At 56.7% G+C, this 22,381-nt stretch overlaps 1 protein-coding gene across 4 annotated transcripts in view; it reads right to left on the minus strand.

Moving 5' to 3' along the window:
• The window catches only part of ZMIZ1 (zinc finger MIZ-type containing 1), a 232,659-nt gene that overhangs the window by 151,826 nt on the left and 58,452 nt on the right, over window positions 1-22,381 (minus strand). For all 4 annotated transcript variants that reach the window (XM_059169783.1, XM_059169782.1, XM_059169784.1 and 1 more), the window contains exon 3: window positions 14,333-14,430. The gene's annotated coding sequence lies outside the window, so the exon portion shown is untranslated. The remainder of the gene's footprint in view (window positions 1-14,332; window positions 14,431-22,381) is intronic.

Raw genomic sequence — 22,381 nt, forward strand, 5'->3', positions numbered from 1 at the left:
TCTCTCCATCCATCCATCCATCCATCCATCCATCCATCCATCCATCTCTCTATCCATCTATCCATCCAACCATCCATCCATCTCTCTATCCATCTCTCCATCCATCCATCCATCCATCCATCCATCCATCCATCCTCCCATCCACGCTCCCATCCATCCATCCATCCATTTCCTTATTTCAACAACTAGTGACGGTGCCTGCCATCTGCTGGAGGAGGACAAGAAGGAATAGGGTTGGGGTTGTGGGTGGGGAAAGGGAAGACAGGGTCAAAGGCTGACAAGTGCCAGCCTGTGTGCTTCCCAAGGTTGTTTGCACAGTGCCTAACATGAGGCAGGCAAAACATAGAAAGATGGAGAATTCAAGGACAGAGTGCTGGGTGTGTCCATCATGACCTGGCAGCAGAACAGAGGGCCTGCGGCATCACCCTTTCGGGCAGTCTCTCAGACAGGAGGGCAAAAGCCCAGAGGCCTGGCAGGAGCAAAGATCTGGGCTGAAGAGAGACTTGTAGGTGGCATCAGTGAGCAGGGGACAAGGTCCATGTCGGGGGGCACGCCAGCATCCCTAGCCATATACAGACACATCCCTGGAACCCTTCCACAGCCTCACCAGGGCCCAAGCCTGATTTGCTGTGTTTTCCAGGGAAAGATGGAGTGGCACCTCCTCCAGGGAGCCCTCGCAGAACCGTTATCCTCACTAGTAGTGGGCATGGCCCAGGTCCCAAGGGACAACGCTTACCCATCCGGCCCCTCAGAGGAGCTCAGGCTCACAGGGCACACAGGTGGATCTCACCCCACCAAGCCACCCAGACCCTTGGTGTTGGGCTTGTGCAAAGGGGTAAGGACACAACATAGCCTGAGGGGACACGGCGCGGCTGTGGTTTCTGACAGAAGATGAGGGGCTTCCGCTCTGCTGCTTCCTGAGCTGCGGTGCTGCGAGAAAAACAGGGCCTCTCTGGGCTTTTGTTTCCTCATCTGTGAAATGGGGATGATAGTAGGCCGTCCTGTCAGAGCTGTAAGGCCTCAACGAGGGCAGACCTGTTCCGTACCACTGTGGGAAATGCTCCGTAAACAGGGACTGTCGTCATCACCACTGGCTTGGGTGTGTCCCCAAGCGAAGACTTGGGGTCTTGCGTGGGGAGAGACACCAGCTCTCTTATCACAGAGAGGGACTCTGTGAAGATGAACCCTGGCTTCAGACCCCTCCTAAGGCGGACTCAGGAGTAGGTCCAGGGGGTCTGTTCCCCAGAGATGGCCTTCCTGAGGGTCCCCTGCTCCCATCCTAATCCCAGCCAAAGGTGCTGGGCAACTTCTAGGAGTCAACTCTGTACAGGGTGCTCCTTCTGCACTCGCCCTCCCATCAGCCTCTTCGGGCTGGGCATAGCCTCTCCCTTCCAGGGGCTAGGATCTTGCCTAGAGGGGCACCCAGGAGGGCTGGGCCAAACCAGGGACATTAGCACCCACCTGGGCACTTGCCACTCCCAGTGCTGAGGATCTAAATGGAATTTTCTATCAATGACCCTCCCTTAGGGACACTGTCTCTCACCTCTGCCCACTCTGCTTGTCTTGGAACAATCTGGTGTCTTGGAACCTGCCACCTGGTCCTGCACTGCCCATCGGAAGGCAACCCAGGAGGAATACCCCTTATCCCCACCCCTAGGACACACTGCCCCTCGCCCAAGTCAATTCCTCTACAGCATTGACCGAGGCTGACAGAGGCTCTCAGAAGAGTCCTTGGAAGTCTTCAGTCTCAGCCTGCCACCTTACCGGGGAGGGGACATAAGTCCTAAGAGGTACAGGAATGGGCCCAAGACCAAGATAAGAACCAAAGAGTGGGTCAGTTCTAGTGCTGAGCCTGGACCAGGGAGAAGGACTCATGAGCAAGTCACCTGTCCCCTGAGGTCTCAGTCTCTTTATCTGGGCTAACACTGGCTGAAGGATTAGCTGAGCTGACATTTCATCCACGGCTGGCACAGGGCTGGGCAGCTCCATGCACAGCCTGGGCACCAAGGAAGTGGGCATGAAGGTCGAGAGGCTGAATGGCCCAGGGATTCCCCGTGGAACCCTCACACTGCCTAGCACTGAGCATTCCTGGTGACCCCTCTCCGGGGCCAGGGCCAGCCCCTGGCAGTCACACCCCCCACAAACAGGCATCCCTCTGGGATCATGGCCATGTGAGGGCCAGGCCAGTCTGAGGTGATGGCTGAGGCCCAGATTTACAAACACCAGACCAAGGAAAGCCCTGGTCTTGATGGCGGGAGGTAATGGGTTCTAGCGGAGGCACTAATGTGACCAGGCCCAGGTGAAACCCTGGTTCTGCTGCTTGCAAGCCACATGGCCTTAGTCAAGTCCCCTACCTACCCCTGCCTCAGCTTACACTGTGGTATAATGGGGAGGGAGGAGGTCTAACTGGGGTAGATGCGTGGCTCAACTCCTGCCTCTGGACGTCACAGGGGCTCTTGCTGTTTATAGGAAAGCCAGTCTTCCGGTCAACAGCAGCCCAGCGGCAGTCTGCAGGGTTGTTGCTGGGAAGGCTTGGGAGGGAGCCGCCGGGCATATTAATCATCACGATGCCCTCCGCAGCCCATCCCAGGATGCTTACTCAGGCACCTGCCCAGGGAAGCCTGACTGTCTCCTCCCGACCCTGCTTGAATGGAGGGGGATTCCAACCCTGCCTTTGCCCTTTTACCCTCGGCTACCTGAGCCCAAGCCTCCCCATCCCAGGAGGTCTCATCCTCCATGTGTAATGTGAGAGGATGATGTCTGCCTAATCCCCAGGCCTTCGGGAGGAGCTCTGGGAGATGGAGGAGGTGGCCAGGCCAGGTGACGTGCTGTGAGGAGGTCCCCATTTTGTCCCATGAGCTGCCAGCCTTGGCTGACCCTGGGCAGCCCCGGAGCCCAGCCCTGTGGGAGCCATCACACACCCAGAGCGTATCCCAGGGTCTCGGCAGGGGGCACGAGGACCTCTGCAGCTGCTTCCCAGCTGAGGTGCCAGGGACCTCCTTCTTCCTGGAGTCTGGGGTCTTCTTTCAGATGGAAGGGGTCCCTCAGCCCAGCAATTTCAGGGGATTTGGGGGGGAGCCACCTCTCATGTGCCCATCAATCTTTGGTACAGAACTTGACCTCTGGGACTGGGCCCCTGGACAAGCAAAAGAGAGGGGCTGAGACCAGTCCCCAAGATGGGTGTCTTCTTCCGTTGTGCACAGCCCCCAGCATTGGCCCCTGGAATGTTTGCCAGATACATGAGGAGCAGTGAGGGAAGACGCAGGGTGAAAACAGCTTTAGGTCAGAGAACACAGGCAGCTGACCCCTTGCACGGCGCCTTCCACATCCAGCCCAGGCATGGCTCTATGTGACACTGAGCACTGGTTGCCCCATTCAGTCCCCACAGCGATGCTCCAAAACGGTCCCGGCACCCTTATTTCACAGATGAGGAAGCCGAAGCTCGGAGACATGAAGTCAGCTACTCCTGGTGTCAGAAAGTGGCACAGCTAGGTTGGGTATAGGCCCAGAGCTCCGGAATCCACAGGCGGGCCCCCGGTGTGGACGGCGCAGCCCACCACAGGCCCCCCAGAGCATGGGTGCCCAACCAAACCCTGCCCCAGGAATGTGACGGAACTGGGTGGGGGTGTGCTATTTTTTGGGGCTGCCCTAGAGCCCTGGGGCAGCAGGGGTGAGAGCCTCTGGTTAGCCCCACCCTTTCTCCAATCCAGAGAAAGTGTGGCTCAGGGAGGGAGGGGACGTGTCCAGGAGCATGGTGAGTGTTGGGGGAGACTGGGACCTGGAGTCTAGGTGTCCTGACTTCTCTGACTTGGCTCTGAGCTCTTGGAAACAGCACCGTCAGCCCGGCAGAGCAGCCCACGGTGCAGATGCGGGCGGGAGAGAGGAGGCAGAAGGCCCAGGGAGGCCAGGACATCACGCAGCCTGATGACACATGGGCCCAGCAATTCCTGACTCATGGCCACCCATCCCGTGACTCCACCCTCCACCAAAGTCCCCAGCCTGGCTCACACCCCACGGCCCACTGCAACCCCGAAGCCCCTCCTGTTCAGGACCAGAAAGCCACAGAGGGAGGAAGGAGCTGTGGGGCCCCACCCAGGGCCGGGTAGGAAACCCAGACCAGCTTAAGGAGGAAGGACACGGACTCAGGGACATGCAGAGGAAGAGGCATGAGTGCTAACCCGGGCCCTTCCCTGTGGTGCCCGCAGACCTCCCGCCTGCGATGGCTAGCACCCTGGGGACCACAGACCCAGTTTATAGGAGGAAAACGGAGGCCTGCCAAGCCACCCACTTGGGTCAACCTTAGCCACATGGCTCCTTTTGAATCAGAGCCCCATACCTGGATGAACAAGCCAGGCTTCCCTGCTGTTGCTTCTTGTCCCCAACAATGTGTTCCTCCTCTGTCCAAGAGCCTTCCATGGCTCGCCGTTGTCTAGGAGGCTCAGTTCTAACTCTTTAGCCTCATATTCAAGGCCTCAGCCTGTCTCTGACCTGTAACCTTTCCCTAAACATATCTGGGTCTCCCACATCTGCACCCCTGCCCATATTAATCCCGCTGCCAGGAATGTCCTCGGTGCCCGCAGTCTGATGCGATGGGGAAGAAATGAACACCCGCCGAGGGGCTGTGGGGGCTCAGACGATGTGCTCTCTGAATATGAAGGACTCCTCACAGCTGGCTCTGAAAGGCCCATGTGGCAGATGTAGACAGCGAGGTTCAGGGGCTGAGGTGTCACAGCTCAGCCCCCATGGCCTTGGACACCTCAGCCCCTGAGAAATGGGGGTAAGGCGAGCAATGACTTCACAGAGATGGGGAATATGCATTTCTGTAGACAGGCGTTTAGAGCGCTGCCTGCGCAGAGGACTACAGAGGCACTCAGAGCTCACGGTATTACCTCGGGTCTCCCTGTGCCTTGGGCTCAACATCACAACATGAAGGAAAACCAAAGGCTTCTGAGTGCCTACCAGGAGGGAGGAGTAGGACAGGAGATTGGTGGCACAGGGTCCCCTTCCTGGTTTCTGGCCCCCAGGCCTGCTCCCCTGGCCCTCCTGCCTGATCACAGTGTGCAGAGACCCCCCCTGGGCACCATCACTCAGACCCCGGGAGGAGGGAGAAAGGCAGACTCCCTCCTAGGGGCAGATCCCCAGCTTTGCCCCTGCGCTGTTGCCCCAGACCTGGGATGACCCAAGAGAGGGGTCATGCCAGCATCGTCACCCTCATCCACATGGGGACACCAGCAGCCACCCATATCTGTCTCCTTGCTTGGGGCTTAGCACAGACAATACACCCTGTTGGGCTGGAGACCAATGTCTGGGATACATGACTGAGGCTCCGGGTCAGTTAATACCCAAACCATAGGGTATAAATTCATCCCACCCACAAACCCTTCATCTCATGGGATGCTCTGAGTGGGGGCAGAGCTGCTGCTTCTCTCTTTTCTTTCTACAGCTGAGGCCCAGCGTGGTGGACTGACTTGCCCAGGTGTACCAGCAAGCTCGTGGTGGATCCTAGACCACGAAGCCTGGTCTCTGGGCTCCCGGGCCTAGCCCTACGATGAGGTTTCTCTTGCCATTTGCTAAAGGTGACCGACTGTCTGGGAGAAGATAAGTCATCAGCATGTGTGGGTGAGGCATGGGCGTGGGCCCAAAGCTTCCACCCTTGGGAGGACCTAGAAGGGGATCAGAGCAGGTCAGAGGCAGGGCAGCCTGAGAGCCTGAGGCCCGGCTTCCTTTCTCGAGAGGGTATGATTCCTGGCAGCAGCATCTCCCACGGGAAATAGTAGAAGCGCCACCCGCGGGAAACGGGGTGGGACACAGGGGGTGCCGGGCAGGGTTTCCCTTTCGGGTGGGTGACCTGCGTGCCTGTGACCCTGGGGCCAGGCCGGGGTTGGGCTTTGCCTCATCCCTGGCTCAGGCCCAGACCACCCTGAGTCCCATCCTCCAGGCCTTCCCCGGCTTCCTGTCCCACTGGCCGCACCCGGCCTGGGAGAGATGCAGGGTGGGGAGGGCCTCCTCACAGACGCTCAGATTTTCTGGGGCAAGAGTGGGGCAGACTGCCCTGGCCTGCTCGGTGGCCTCTGGCTTCTGACCTCTAGACCTCCGGCTACTGGTTTCCTAGCAAGAGGACTCCACAAAAGCAGCAGTGGGATCGCACACAACTCCGGGCCTAGCTGAGTGGGGGTCGCAGGAACCAGCCCCTCCTGGGGGGCCCTCACTCAAGGCAGAGGGGCAGTTTGAATTCTGAGGAGCCATGAGGGAGGGATGAGGATAAGGGGAGAAGTCGAAGAAGGGATAGCTGTCAGGCCTCAGAGGAAGAGATTCCCACTGGTGAAAGATGCGGGGGGCAGAGCCCCCTTCCACAGAAGGCATGGTATACTCTTACTGGGCAGCGCAGCCCGGCCCTGGAACAGCACCTTGTCTGACCCCGGCCTAGACCCTGGGTGCGAGCCCTCCATCCCATTCCCAGCCTTGCACACCTGTATCCTTACATGTGTTAGGGGTCTGGGGGCAGGGGCGGGGGGCGGGGGTTGGCTGGAAGCTTGGCCCAGTAGCTGTGGGCCCACCTATGGCCTTCATGTGAACCCAACCTATTCTCTGTGCCTCAGGAGCTGGAAACTCACCTGGCCATAAGTGGGGATGTGGTGGGAGCATCGAGGTTGGTAGCCTGGCCCAGGGAGGGGTAAAAGGCTTGAACAAAGGCCCTTAGCCCCCAACCCTGCTCCTCCTGGTTTCCTAAGGTACAGGCTTTGGACAACGCCAGCACCCCTGGTCTCTCTCAACGCTGCTGGGAAAACAGGCGCCTCCGAAAGCAAACAGGCCAGAACATCCAGAACGCTCCTCCAGCCTGCTGTAAACCTACCGGAGACAGAGGCCTCTCAGAGCTCAGTGCTGGGGAGGAGCACAGAGGGGAGGTGGTTTGGGTCGGACTGGGGCTGGGCCCTGCCTGACGTCACCCCAGGAACAGAGACAGAGCTGGGAGCCAGGTCTCTTGCGTGCACCACAGGCAGCCTAAGAACCTCCCTGGAGGCCATCCTGGGATGGGTCTGATCCCTTGGGCAGGAGCTCACTTTGGTGGTGACTTATTCATATTCCTCAATCAAATACACCATGATGGGGCTGTCCGTGGCCCCAGCTTGATGTTCTGCCTGGGGGACTCTGTTAGGGACGCCAAAGGCCTAAGGTCTATGGGCCCGAGGTAAGCAGGGTAGAAGACAGAAGCCAGACTCCAGCCTGGTGGGTAGCAAGGGACAAGTTACCAGGAAGAGTTACTAAGACCGCCATGGGGCAATAGTGTTTCCTGACCTTGGGGACATGCAAGCTAAGGCTAGGGACACACTGCCTAGGTGGCATTCTGGGACTCTTGCCTAGTACCTGCATACCCACCCCATCCAGGATCCATATTCAGTTGTGGGTGGCAGGATGGTTGGCCTGTGTCACCAGCTCAGCCACTGGCCCACCAACTTCTATCCCCTTCTTGAATATAACAGAATAGCCTTGGGCTCATAAGCTGGTGGGACTCTTCCAGGCTGAATACCCCTAAATCCTATTGCAACAGAAGCAAGGTCTGACAATGCTCTGTGTGGCTCAGATGTCAGCTCTCTGTGCCCCTCATCGTGGGCACCTGCTGGGTTCAGCTGTCAGTTCCCTGGGGAAAGGGGATCCAGGGCCAGGGATGGGTCTTGTACTGAGCATAGCCTGGCACAGACTTGGCTGCCAGGAAATGTTGGTCAAAAGAAGAAGAAAGAGAAGGAGCAGGGAGAAAGGGGGCAATCAGACACTTGAACCCAGGTGGGCTCTCAGAGGCTCCTATGGGCCCCCCACAGTCCTCCTGCTCCTCCAAATCCCAGTGGGACTGTGTTTTCTATAGCTAAGACATGCCAAGTTGGCTGGGTAAATCTGGAGGAGGCCCACTTTCCCTGGGGCTCTCCACCCAGGGGTACTCATCACTCTGGAGGAAAGGGACCCTCCCCCCAGCCACTAGGCACCATCTCTGAACCTTGCTGGTTACGCCCTGCAGGTACAGGAGGCCCATTCCCCTGGAGTGGCAGTGGCATGGGACATGGCTGCTTCATGACGGGGGCATGGGGTCTCTGCAGTCACAGGCAATCCCGCCCATCCAACAGGAAGAAAATATGTCAGAAGGGCAGGGTTCCACAGAAGTTCCAGAAGATCTGAGTTCCGACGACCCTACTCCTTGCTCAGCTCAGCCCGGGTCCTGGCACACAGCAGGTGCTTAACTCCCACCTGTTGAATTAATCAGTGGCCTGCTGGATGCATATGGGAAGGCCTGACCTGGGCTTTCCTGCTGAGGGGACAGCGCTCAGCAGCACGCTCCAGGGCACGTGACAGATGGTGGGTGCATCCGCGCATGCCCCTCTGCGAGGCCGGGGCCCTGCCCTCTTGAGCCCTTCCTGGTCAGAGGACATTTCAGGGCTGGGAGGGTTCCCTAGAGTCAGCAAAGCCAATACTTCTGCACAGATGGAGGTAGGAGGGGTCCAAGGAGGGCAGGAGGTCAGAAGCTGGGCCATTCCCGGGCCGGGCCTCCCCACACCATGTCTAGAGGCCCAAGAAGTCTAGGGCTGCCCCCTCTGTCCCCAGTGATCTTATGTCCACCACCCAGGCCAGTGTGGCCCCCTCCCCTGACTCCATGTCTCAGCCTCCATGTCTACAGCCTCTTGGCTGTAGCCGGCCTGAACTGCTTACTTAGACAAACAGGGAAAGCAGCCACGTGACTGGCTAAGGTTTCCTGGACCAGACACGGACACACACACACACACACACACACACTCGCAGTGGGTCAGGTTGTCATGTGGCCCAGCAGGGCAGGGACTGGGTCAGCTCAGGTTCCCATGTCTCTGAAGGACAAGTGACTGGGCCTGCCTTTCTTCACCCAGAAGAATGCCTTCTCCAAACACTTGTTTTCTGCTTCCTGGACGCACCAGAGCCGTGCTGGATGGGAAGAGAGTGGAGTGGGGGTGGGGGTGGGGAGGACGGGGGGGGGGGGGAGGAAGGAGGGGGAGGAGCCTGCGCCCAGCCCGCTGGCCCCTGTGGGGTGTTTTCCTTCCGCCCTCCCCACCCAGAGGGCAGCTGCCTGCTGGGAAACCTTGCCGCCCAGCCAGGGAGAAACCCAGAGCCCAGCATTTGGATGTCAGGCAGGAGGGAGGCCGTGGCTCTGGGAGGAGGCTGCATGTGAGTCAGCAGCAGACCTGTCAAGGCCTCGACTCCGTGGCTGGCCCACGGGGCATCCAGGGAGGAGAAAGGGTGGGAGAAGGGGGGGGTCTGAAGCAGCTCTGCCTTTGGTCTGTTTTTTGGGAAAGGTCTGTGGGCCAGGGTTTTGAGGGTTCTTCCAGCTTTGGGGCTCTGTGTCTCAGATACTTCCCTAGAATGGCAGGCCTGTCCCCACAGCCCACTTAGGGAGAAGGAGATCATGTCTCTTGACAGGCAGGGCTGAGACCGGCTGGTAGGGGGAGGGGGTGCCATCAGCCCACTGCCCTGGCCTCAGGCCGGACTCCCAGCAGGCCAGCGGACACAGGAACCCACCTCCCAGACACCTCAGGAAGGCAACAAAGAGATGAGGGGCGTGGCTGGGAGTTCTCAGATAGAAGTCACTTCCGGCCAGGCCTGGGTAAGTCCTTCAGCCTATGCTGTATCACCGAATCCTCACAGCCACTCCACTAGGTAGGTGATGCTGTCACCCCATGCGACAGACGACAGACAAGGGCTCAGCAACCTGAAGGTCACAGGGTTAATATGGGGCAGACCGGGATCTGCTCCCTGACCGTGCACTTCCAGCGTCTATGTTCTAACCAGAACCCTAAGTCCCTGGGGCGGGGTGCTGGGCTGGCCGGTCCTCTACAAAGGCCCAGACAAGGGGTCCCCTGGGATGTACAACCCCCACGGCCCCAGGCAGCTTCTGGGAGGGTCCCCAGGGTGCGTGGACGAGGGGGGAAGACAGTGTGGGTGGGGGAGAGCAAGGGCACAAGGGAAGATAGAGACAGCAGGTGGGGTGGGGGACAGGGGAGAGAGATGGGAGAAACACAGAGAAAAAGGGCAGGAGAGGAGAGGCTGGAGAAACAGAGATGGGGGCCAGGAGAGCTGACGGCAGGAAGGAGGGCAGGCGGGAGGGAGGTAGAGGGGAGGAGAGGAGGGCGGACACAGCCTGAAAGAGTGGAGGGGAAGAAAGGAAGGAAGGAGCAAGGGGAAGCAGACGATGTGGGGACTAACCCAGAAGCAAGGGCCAGGGATGGGAAGGCAGGAAGGAGAAGCAGACAGACAGAAAGGGAGCGGGGGTCAGAGAAGGAGAGGGCCCTGGAAAACCGAGAGGCAGAGGGAACGCACACCCGCCCACCGAACATTAAATACCTAACAGGAGATGACAAATCAAATGGGAATTACTGCGGTAAAAACATAATTAGAAACTTGATTGAAGTTAAACAGAATTTACATAACACTGCAAATTAACTTTACACGGAAACTATTCACTGGGAAGGCAATGAAAAGGCATTTCATTAGTAATCTATATTTAAACAATAGGCACAATGGAGCCTTCTGATGAGGAACTTGGTGCCTTCAACCAGAGCGAGTGCCAAAGGCTGCTGGAGGACAGAAGGCAGTGGGTGCTCCAAGAGGAAGTGGGCAGGGTCTGGGACCTCTTCCTCGCACCTGCTAGTGGGGGCTGGGGCTGGGCGGACGCAGGGGGCCGGAGCAGATTCTGGTTCAGGTTCTGCCCTTGGCTTGCTGTGTGGCCCTGGGCAAGTATCTCACCTTCTCTGGGCCTCTGTTTCCTCATCTACAAAATGAGGACTTAGATGATGAGGCTCACATGAGAGTGCCTGCCAGCTGGGATATTGTAGGAAAGCCTGGGAGGTAGTGGCGGGCAGAGGTAGGAGTCTGGGCTCGGGATTCAGAAGGACTCGGTTCAGAGCTCTGCCCTGCCACTTAGTAGCCGTGATATCATGCAAGCTTCTTCCTCTCTGGCCCTGCTTTACCCATCTGTTCAATGGAGATAAGCCCACTCCCACCCAACATCACCCAGGCAGTGGAAGGATTTAGGGAGAGATTGGGTGGGGACAGGCTTAAAAAGTGAGTCTGAAGGCAGGATTACTTGTCCCATCCGCCCGGAACACTAATTAGATTACCCATAGCCTCCTGCCACAGAGCTGGGCAGCATCAGAGCCGCTTCCCATGGCTCCCCAGTTCCCAGTGCAGAGACAAAGGCGCATCTCCTAGAAGGACTGGGGAGGGGGCCACCAAGTCCCTGCCTGGCTCCATCCTATCCTCCGTGCGGAGAAGACTCCCAAGCCTTGGCTGCATCCTGGTCTTACGAGGCTGTGCACTTAGGTGGATGTGCTGGACTGTGCCCCCCGGGAGGCCCCCAGATGGATTCATGCTCACACCCTACCTCCTGTTCCACTCCTGGGCCCCCCCAACAACACGCACCTGCCCTGCCCCTGGGCAGCAGCCCAGCTCCGCAGCCTTCCCTGACAGAGCGGTGGGCATCCGCTGCGCAGCCTTCCCTGACAGAGCGGTGGGCATCCGCTGCGAGGGAGTGTGAAGCCCCACAGACTCACAAAAGAGGATGCCTTCCCCCACCAAATTCGCACACAATGGCCCACCAAGGGCAGTGAGCTCCTCTGCTCTAACTGGTGAGCGGAGCGGGCAGCTCTGACACACACTCATAGTCAGGAAGTTTCTACGGTTTCTTTTAAGATAAAGGATCCAGCAGTGCTTAGAGATTCAATAGGAAGCTGCTGGGTGCCCTTCCCCCTGCAGGCAGCTCCAAGCGGCTGCCTTGAGCCCTGTGTTTTCAGACAAGTGCTCCAGGCAAGGGGGAAGTCTCCTGAGCCCAAGAACCTCACAGAGGAGGTGGGAGGTCAGAACAGGTGGAAACTTCTTTAAAGAAAGTGCAAAGTGTGCAGACATCAGGGCAGGAGACTCCACTGAGACCAGGGAACGCTGGCCCAGGTGACACAGAGGTCCTTGGACATGGGCTCACACTCAGCCCAGATGCCCACGGGCCTTGCCCCTGTGTGGCCAGGTGTGGAGGGGGAAGCTGCTCTGGTTTCTCCCCTCTCCAAATATGGCTCATTGACTGAGGCCCCCGAACCTTTTCTATGCTGTTCCCTCCACCTGGAGTGTCTTTTCCCTGCTTTGCCAGCAAAATTCTCCTCATCCATTGAAAGCCTGCTGTCTCAGTTCTCCCACATCTCTGGCTGCACCTTCTCCGTCTCCTTTGCTGTCCCTGACCTGCCTTCTCTCCCTCCAAGGGCTGGATGCTTGTGACTCGGACTCAGGCTTCTCATCGGCTCCCTCTCCATTCGCTCCTGACGTGACCTCTCAGCCTCATGGCTTGCAACCTCTTCGGTGCACAGCAGCTCCCACACTTCTATCCCCGGTCAGATTCTCTCCATCTCCCAGACTCCTGTACCCAACTGCCCGCTCAAGCTTCCCACTCAGGTGTCTCAGAGGCATCTCCAAGTTCATGTGTCTAAGACACGCTCCTCAGCTGCCTTCGGCCCTGTTCCACCATCATCCATGGCTGAGTAAATGACTACCTTTGTTCTACCAGTGGCTCCTGTCCCAAACCCAAGAGCCTTCCTTGACTGTCCCCGTCTTCTCTCCTCGACACCTCTCATCCACATGCACGCCTGTCTATGAGGTCTTTGGAGTCATTCGGACTCCCATGGTTCCCAGCCCCTTCCCCTGCTGGCTCTAGACCCAGCTGCCACCACCTCTACCTGGGTCCTGGCCACCTCCCTGCTCCACTCTTGCCTTCCTCCACGAGTGGGTCCCCCAGGGGATTTCCTAACCTCTCACTTTGCTGCAGCCGCATGGTGTCCTGGCTCCTTCCTTGAATGTGCCAAGTGCCTTTCTTACTCCTTCCTTCCATTTACGTCTCTGTTCAAAGGCTGCCTTGTCAGAGGCCTTTTATGATCCTCCTTGATCCGAGGACATCCACTTCACCCCGGCAGACTCTGATCCTTTACTCAACAAGCTTCCCTTCTTAGAACTTGGCATCACCAGACATAACATATATCACATCTTAGGTCTTTTCTGTCCATGCCTCTTCATGAGAATGTAAACACCATGAGGAAAGGAGGTCTTGATCATTTTGTCTCCTGCTGGGTCTCCGAAACAGCCCCTAGTCCCTGCACGGAGACTTTCTTAACGAACACTTGGGATATGAGTAAATGAACAACGCCACTTCTTCTGGGAAGCCTTCCCTGACTGCCTGCCTGTAGAAACTGCACAAAGCCTCTTCTCCTCCCTTCCCTGTGTAGTCAGAGATACAATACAAGCCTTGAGCGCTGAACTTATGGAGTTGGGCCTGCCTCCATTGCAAACTGCAACCTCTCAGGGCAAGGCTAGATCGGATACCTATCCTCCAAACCCAGCCCTTAGTGTAGGCCTGGCTTGGTATAGGAGTCTGTGAGTGTTGGATGTGTGAGCTAATAATGAGTAAACGGATGGCTGGAAAGACAGGTGGGTGAACAGAGGAGTAGACGGATGGACGGATAGAGGAGTGATATGAGGATTGATGGGGGGAAATATGGCTCCGTGAGAGGATGGATGACGGATGTAGGGATGGACAGAGGGATGGGTCTCACCACAGTCACACAATAAAGACTAGTTGGTTGCTTAGGCTCGACAGGCAAACTTCTATGCGGCGAGTAGGCAAGACCAGAGCAGTGTCATGAGATTCGATGTGTAGAAACGGATACCAACAGACAGGATTGAGTTGAGCCTCTACGGTGTGAGCGGCGCTTGCTGTGTGACCATTTCCCTGTGCCTAGGTCTTGCAGTATAAACATGCAGATAATTATTCCGACCCAGGGCGATCAGGGAAATCGCTTTGAAGTTTCAAATACTGCCACAAAGGAGATCATGGCCACATTTCCAACAACTCACATGTCTGGCCAGTGCTGCCTCGGAAAGCTCTCTCTTCTCAAGCCCCATCTCGCCCCGCTGAAGTGTACCTTTAATGTTCCATCCACAGGGGCTGGAACCCTGGCCACACCCACAGAGTTCAGACAGAACCAGGCTATTGAGCCAGATTAACTCCACATAACCATCAGGTCCAACGGAGTCACAGAATCCTCAAGAACTGAACTAAACCGTGACCCATTTCCGAGATGGACAAACTGAAGCCCAGCGACATTTTGTACCAGACACACACAAGGAGTTATGGAAGTCTGACAGCCTGGGTCAGGGGCTGGATGTGGAGACCGATGACCCTGAACTCAGCCAGCCCTATGGTGACCCGGCTGCCTGACCAGGCCCCTGGCCAGGTAGGTGAAGGTGGCTGGGTAGCATGCATGCAGCAGGGGTCTGCTGTTACCTTTCTAGGTCTGGTAGCTGAGGGACGGGTGGTGGCTCTCTTCCTCACACCCCTCACAGCATTGGTCTGACACTGAGCGGCTCCTCCTCCTCCTCGTCCTGGGTACACAGGGACAGAGACAGGACACATGTGAATAGCCAGGGACAAAGACCGCAGTCCATTCCCCGCACCTCCGTCCCCCCCCCCCCACGGCCAGGCTAATCTCCGTGGCCTCTGGAGCCACTGATGCACACCCCGGGATGCCTGATTTATCCGGGGCCCCATCTCCCCAAAGCTGTGGCAAGGCCACGAGCCAGCCAACCCCTCCTGGTGGGAATCTTGAAGACTAAAACACATATTTAAGTTTTGTTTCTTCTGGTGCTCGGGAGCTTTGTGTCGTTGTCTTTTTTCTTCCTGGTGAGAAAAGCAGAAGGCCATGGCCTTCCTGTGCGGCCCCCAGGCAGGGTGACAGGGAGAAGCTGTCGGGGTATTTTTAGCCGGCTACAGGCCCCCACAGCGTCTCCTCTCTGCCGTGCTTGGCTCCGCGGAATTATCTCACAGGGCCGGCCGGCAGCCGCTTCTGAAGCTGCTCTCTGACCCCTGCCTGAATTCCTTCCTCGGTATGAACTGCTTACCAGATCTCTCGCCAGCACTGGGGGCCATTTTATGTGCGTCCACCTCTTCAGAAAACTAGCTCACTTCCTGCCCTTCGTGACTCTTGGTCCCAGCTGAGTCCCGTCTGGACAGTGGCTTAACTAACATACATATTTTTGACTTAATTAATATTTACCTTTACTTCAAGTCACTTTTTTTTTTTTTTTTAGCTTCAATAAATCTGGCCTTGTCCTAATCGATCATATCCACGAAACAGCCCATCTGATATGCTCATTTCATATTGCCAATATCCCTTAATAAGTACACGACCAATGAAAGAAAAGTGTATGTCTTTCATTTATTACCGAATTCCAGAATCTTGTCACAGGCTACCGGAGTTACATGGGCCGAGCTTTGGCAAACTCACTGTTGCTTATCAGCCCTCTCCTTGCACAGAAAGAGTCATGGGGAGGGTTAGATGGCTCACAGGGCCCCAGAATCCACTAGCAAATAAGGTCAGGGGAAGTATAAGGAGGTCAGAATCATGATGTGCTAGAAACTTAATACTGTCCTGTCTTCACAGCACTGGGCGAGACCATTTCTCTCCCCACAGGTGAACCTGGCTGTGAGAAGCTAGGCAGGTGGGCACTAGGCCTTGTGAGGAATGGGGCCCCAGGATGGGGTGTCCCAGTGGAGGGCTGTAGGCGACACTCAAGGATCAAGGTCCAAGATGGCATCTTTTCTCAGTATTGAGATCTCTAGTTCCCATCTGCCCCTTGCACCAGGATCCCCCAGGCCAGAGTTGGTCATCAGGGGCTAAAAGCATAATCTCTTCTCTGGTTAGATTTGAAAGCACAGAATGCCTCCCCCTCTGAGCTTCTGTGGCTCTGGGTGCCCATTCTGGTATTCCAGAGTGGAATGAGTGTTCCCAGGTATGCCATGAGGGGTAGAGCCTGAGGACGCCAGAGGCCTAGCCTTGTGGTTCTTGCACCCCTCCATCCTTCCCCACTCTGCCCGCAGGTTGGAGACCCTGACTGGGCCCCCAGCCTAGTGCCCCGGTGCCTGCCCCTCCCTCTGAGAACAGGATGTGGGTGTCAGGAGGTGAAGGAGAGTGTGGGGTCGGGGTAGGGAGTGGCCTCGGGACTGACTTCCTGAAGGCTGATCGGTTTACCACAGTCAGTTGGGCCCAGGACCGCACAGCTGTGAGTTATAAATGTCCCTGTCAGAGCCCAGGCCGAGAGGCCCCTCCGCTGGTGGAGGGTCCATAGCCCCCACTGCTCCAGGGGGCTTTCCAGGTGAGGGCCCATCCTCCAGGAGGCCCTCCACAAGTGTGTAGCCCTCACGATCTCTAAGCTCGCTCACCTCCTGTCTCTATGATGTCTGAACCAACAGGGTCTAATCCCACCTCCCCCTGCCCACTCTATGCCCTTCCAGGTGTGAATCTTGTGGTTCCAGCTACCTTGTGAGCTCTCAGAGGGCAGGGACCAGGCTGGGCTTCTACCCGGCTGAAACCCAGGACTTGGCACATAGCCAGCCACCCTGGTGACAGCCTCAGGAGCAACTGTTCCAACTCAGCAACCTGCTTCCCACGACCCCAACCGCCCCTTGTGCCTGCCCACTGGGGCCCACATAGCACAGAAGGGGCAGGGGAGGAGCGGGGGACAGGGCTCTGGCCGGCAGCGCAGGGACGTTTGCCCACAGGCATGGGGCTCTTGAGATATGCCCGTCCAGCGACTCCTTCGAGGTCCCATTCTTCCTGCTTGCTTTCCTTAGGGCTCCCTCAGCCTCAGGTGTGCAGTGTGGCTTGCAGTCTGGGGTGCTCAGGGCCAAGCCTACAAGGTGAGAAGCTAGGCCCCGGGCCCCGGGCCAGGCCACACAGGGCCAGGCCTCAGAAGTGCAGTAAGGGCAACAGGAATAAGCAGGGGGTGGTCCTGGCTCATGGGGCTAAAAGCATATACTATTTTGGGGTCCTCTGTAGACATATATATAGAATTAGAGATACTTACTTAAAATGAGAAAAGAAACACCATCATATTCCTAGAGCCTCAGGAGTCTGGGCCCCTCTAAACCGTTTACCAGAGATGCTCACACAGGAATGTTCCCGACATCAACCTGCTGCCTGCCCCACCTAGAACACTCCAGAGCTGCCCGCAGAACTCCCACTTTCCCCAGGGCGGTGCAGGGGTGGGGCCCAGAGGCCGGAGCTTCATGAGTTCCTGGCCAGCCGGCCTCTGATCAATAACAGTGATACAACTGCCAATGAACATAATATCTAACATTAACGGGCCTTGACCTGGTACCACTCTAAGTACTTGATGTGAATGAACTCATTTAACCTCCCCACAACCTACAAGGTAGGTACCCTGCCTATTTTAATAGGCGAGGACACAGTCACAGCAAGGTTCAGAAACCAGCCCGCGGTCACACAGGCAGGATATGAACCCCGACAGCCCAGCACTGGTGCAGGTATGAGCCCGCAACCAGTGTTCCCGGGTCCTGCTCTGGAGGGCCCAGGAACCTTTTCTCTGATGCAGAGCCTCGGACAGCAGCGGAGACCAAGGGTGGACACTGTGTGAAGTCCCCTCTGCGTAAACCATTCATTCCGCACAAATCCTCACGTGCCAGCACCAACCTTGTGACAGTAAACAGGCAACCCCCCACTTTCTCGCTTTGTTCAGAGCATGCTGGGGTTCTCTCAATGGGCAGAAGTGGGCACCCCACTGACTTCCTGGGGCTGGGGAGGTATCCTGGAGATGGGCTGGGCCCACCCAAAGAGACCGTGAGTCAAGGGTGAGGAGGGGGCTTTGCTGAAGGTCACGTAGCATGCTGTCCAACTCCTTCATCTTATAGACATGAGAAACATGGCTTCCCCAGGGCCACCCAGGGAGCGGTGACCCTGCGTGAGGCCCAAGGCCAGTCTCTGTAGGGGTGAGGCAGGTCGCCAGCAGCCCCAGGGGCAGTCAAGGCCTGGTGCTGGTGGGACCGGCTGGCCAGGCCACAGCAGAGCGAGGACACAACTCTGCCTTTTGGCCTCCTTGGAGCAGGCCCTTTGTTTTCTCTCTCTGTTTTCCATCTGCCCGCGCCCCCAGCCTTCCAGGCTTCCCCTGATTGTGTTCAGGGCGATAAAAGGGCAGATGAGCGCGAGATCTCTGGTAGCCGTCACCTCACATAGACACTGTGGCGGCGGCGGGTGGCTGAGGGGGGCCCCGGGCGGGTGACTGGGCTCACCACCAGCTGTGTGGAGCGCTTCTCTGAGGGACGCTTGGCCCATGGCCCTCAGAACCCTTTTGGCAACCCTGGGAGCAAACCACCACCACCTCCCATTTTACGGAGGGTGAGGCTGAGGGTCCAGAGAACAGTGGCCAGGATGGGTCTCTGGTTTCCGAGATTTCCAACAGGCCATACCAACCATGGTCCTGAACTCTCTGGCCACCCACAGGACAGCTGGCCTCGTTAGTCGTTCCGCCTTTATATCCAGAAAGGGCCATGTTCAGACTGTTCAGGAAAAAGAGAGTGGAAGGTCAGCCAGGGTCTTGTCCACCAAGGCCCGGGGAGCTGGCTGGTCAGAAAGTCCCCTCGGAATCACTTAGCCACAGCTGGTCACTCTGTGCAAGATGGAGCAGAGTCTGACTTCCCGCCTCCCTGAACCAGAGTCCTTTTAGACTGCTTCTGGGGGCAAATGCTTCCTCTGTGGTGGGCTAATTCCTACTGACAGCAGTGAGAGCAACGTGATCCAGGGACACTGCCGGCCTGGATGTGGGATGGGGCAGTGGCGGCCTGCAGGCCAGGGCCTGGCCAACCCTGACCTCAGGTCCCTGCCACCAACCCTGGCCTTGCCCGCCTGGCCTCCTGTGACCTGGTGCTCTCAGACCCTCCCTGAGCATGTCCCCAACTTCAGTTACCAGATACTTTAAGTCTCATCCGTGTTCTATCTAAATAATTTATGTATTGTTATTGAAATCACTTTCTTTTTACATACCCTCATTCAAAGCAATACTGTACGAAATCATGGGTTTCCTATATTAATCATATGTTTTTCTAATTTCCATAAGGATAAATATGTAACATTAAGATCTGAAATTCAGACACTCACACAGGCCCTGGTAGCCCACAGAGCTTGAGGCACAATACTGTGTGCAGGCAGGTCCTGGGGGAGCTGGCCAAAACTTGGGGGGGGCGAGCCTCTGGAGGTATGCTCAGGGGGCTGTGAGAGCAGAGCCCTGTGCTGGATGGGGAAGTGGGAGGAGGTGTAAGTTCCAGAAAGGTACACAGAAGGTTTGGTTTGGCAATCGGCTCAGACCAGACTACATCTTCTCTCTGTTGGGCCTGGAGTTTGGTCCCGATATTTCCTAGCTGCAGATAAAGCCATCTCCTACTGAGTCCTCCTGACCCAAACACGATGCAGCCAGAGGAGCCCTGGAGGGGGAGCCCAAACATGTGGGGCAGGGGTCTATCTCTTTATTAGGGGATGCTAGACTTCTCTGGGCCTCAGTGTCTGCATCTGTACAGAAACTGTGAATGAGCCAAAGGTTCCTCTCAGCCTCTCTGAACCATGGTGACCTCCGGGTCCCAGGCAGTTCTTCTCACCACCAACGGAGACCTCCCTTGACCCATCGCTCCCACACCTGATCAGGGGCCTCAAGCGACTTCTGGGGTGCCAAGGGGAGACAGGGCCATCCTGTGTGACAGCTACAAAATTAGATAATCAGCTAATCACCAGCAAATTAGCATCCCATCTTTACATAGAACAAATATAGTATTTACGTAAAAGTTGTTAGGAGTTTCTCTCTTTTTAATTAGCAGAAATAAATGCAAAATAAATGGTAATTAGGCAGCTGATGGATTTGGTAGCACAATTATGCCTGCAGCCGTGCCCTAGTCCTTAAGCATGCGCGCCGAGGAATCAGAGGGGCCTATTTATATAGTTTATTTATAAAACAAAGTTAGCAGAAACAGAGGGACGAGGCCTGGGCATTGCTGAGGGAGGGGGTCTTGGTTGCAGGGGCAGGGGGCTGGGAGGAGAGGGGTTTCAGTGCCCAAGGAATGGAGGGGTGCTTCATGCTTAGTGCTGGGCTCTGGAAGTGTACCACCAAGGCCCCCACGTGTCTATTTCAGGCCCTGCATGTGTCACTGGGAATGGCCTCCCTGACAGGAAGTAGGCTAGAGCTGCATGGAGGGTCTGAGAACAGCTGTTCTGTGCACTTCTGTCTCTTTCCCTCCCCTGGTTCCTACCTCTCTCTTCTTTGCTGGCCCTCTTCCTTCACTGAGTATTCTCTGTCCTGCACCCAGAGACATACTCTTCTAGAATATTGCCCATTTCCTCCAGAAACTCAGGAGAACCAGGTGCAGAATAAAGTACCCAAACACTGGGATTACATTTCAGACCAGTGGAGAACCCAGTGGTAGTACAGAGGCAGGAGTCCTCAGAGGAGGCAGCCCAGAGGAAGAGGTAAGAGCTGGGTTTTGAAGGATGTATAGGAGTTTTCTGAGACGGTGGGAAGTAACAAAAGGAGCCACATGTGCAAAGACAGGGAGGTGGGAAATAGCATCCCATGACTGTAGGAAAGACTGTATCAAGGGTGTGGAGGCTAAGGAAATAAGCAGGGCCTAATTGCAGCCGGTCCTAGATGCCAGGCTAAGAACAGGTTTAGACTTGATCCTGGAAACCATGGCAAGGTCTGAATGGAGAGAGTGAGGCAGCCCCTTCCCACTCCCAGCTCATTTCTTGGCTTCCCTTCCCCCAACCCCAGAGCTAGGGAGAGGGGAAGGCCACAGACCATCAGAGGCAGCTGGTTCAGCTCAGCTGAGTGAGCACAGAGCAGGAGGCTAACCTGATTATAAGGGACAGGAGGTTTGTCTGCAGGGCGGAGGGTGGGTGACTGCTCTGAAAGTGACGGAAGGGGGGCATGCTGGGCCACTCTTGAATCTCTGGAGCAAGAGGCCTGCCTGTCCTAGAATGGAGCACCGTGCCCTGCCCCCTAACCTTGAATGCTGGGGTGGCCTCACCAAGCCCGGGGGAGGGGCGACAGTACTGCGGGAGGCCCCACCCCCTCCCAGACTCCAGTCCTAGCTGTGTGGCCTTCTGCTGTTACCTTGAGGAGCCACTCCTAACTCCAGGCCACATATTCTTGTCTCCAAAACAAAGACCTGTAAGAGAATGGGGGATAGGCAGTGACCAGTTTGGCCCACAGTGCCAATCCCATATAGTGTGATGTGCCTGGGGTCACTAAAGCCTATGTGCTCTCAGGGACTTAAGGGAGGTAGGTGACCTCATCTGCCACAGTCCCTGCTGCTCCCTCCTGCCCTGCCCCAGCCCAGTGCACAGGCTTGTGAGGCATGCCACCAAGAGTTGAACTGAGACCCTGAATGATAACCACCTAAGGCCCTTCCAGCTGACAACCTGCGTTCCACAGTCCAAAAGCTCAGGAGCAGGTGAAGGGACAGCAGAAAGCCTAAGAGTCAGAGGAACTTCCTGTCATTAACCCTGTAGGAAGACAGTTGGGGCACTGGGGCCCTGGGGAGCCTCTGGCTGCAGCTGGCCAGCAGCCCTTCCCTCCTCACCACCAGTGACCGCCCTCGACTTAGGCTGACCGTGTCTAAACTGGGAGCAATGAACTACCCATGCACCCAAACCCGGGGCCATTCAAAAGCTCAGACAAGCCCTGGGCAGCAATCCGCAAGGCAAAGCCCTGGGTAGGGACTTCCAGCAGCAGGGTTTCTGAAGGATTACACAAAGGGGGGGACCCTCATGCTCCCTAGCCTGGCCAGCTTTCCAACCTCTATACCATCCCTGTACAAAGCAGTCCCATCCCGGTCTGGAAATGGCGCCTGAGCTGCAAGCTGTCGTCACTGGGGACAGAGCTCTGAACTTGTAAGGGAAGACGAAGATCACACCCTCACCACTTCTCTGCTCTGTAGGCTGCGCTCCTGCCTTTGGCCAAAATCAATAAGAATCTGCACTGTGATTGTTTTACCAGCACAAGAGGCCGGCTCCTTGCGATGACATTCCACCCCTGGCGGCACCGGGGGTGTCCTTTTGTTGCTGGACCCCGAGAGGCGGGGTGGGGTGGGGTCGTGATGGGGGGGCCCGTGCAAGTGGGGGAGCAGAGAGGGGCTCACAGAGCTGCTCTAAGTGCCTCTCCAAAGACAAGCCCGGTGCTATTCATCAACTGGTTTTCAGGACTGTGAGAAATCAATGGCATTTGTGCTGCAAACTCATCATTAGGACAGGAAAACTCTGCAGTGGAATTGATTTGTTTAAATATAATAACACAATTTAACAGAAAACCGTGGGGGTGGGGAAAAGACCCAGGCAAACAAGACAGTTCAGAGGACGGCGAGAGGCACCAGCCTGGAAATACCTTACAAGGCAGCAGTCAAACCCCAGCACTGCCCCAGTCTCCTCCCCAAACACAGGGGTGAGGCCAGGCGGTGTCCCTTGTCCTCTGTCACCCACCGGACGCCAGGCAGTTCACA

The sequence above is a fragment of the Mustela lutreola genome, chromosome 4, assembly GCF_030435805.1.
Source record: "Mustela lutreola isolate mMusLut2 chromosome 4, mMusLut2.pri, whole genome shotgun sequence".
In the NCBI taxonomy this organism is placed as follows: domain Eukaryota; kingdom Metazoa; phylum Chordata; class Mammalia; order Carnivora; family Mustelidae; genus Mustela; species Mustela lutreola.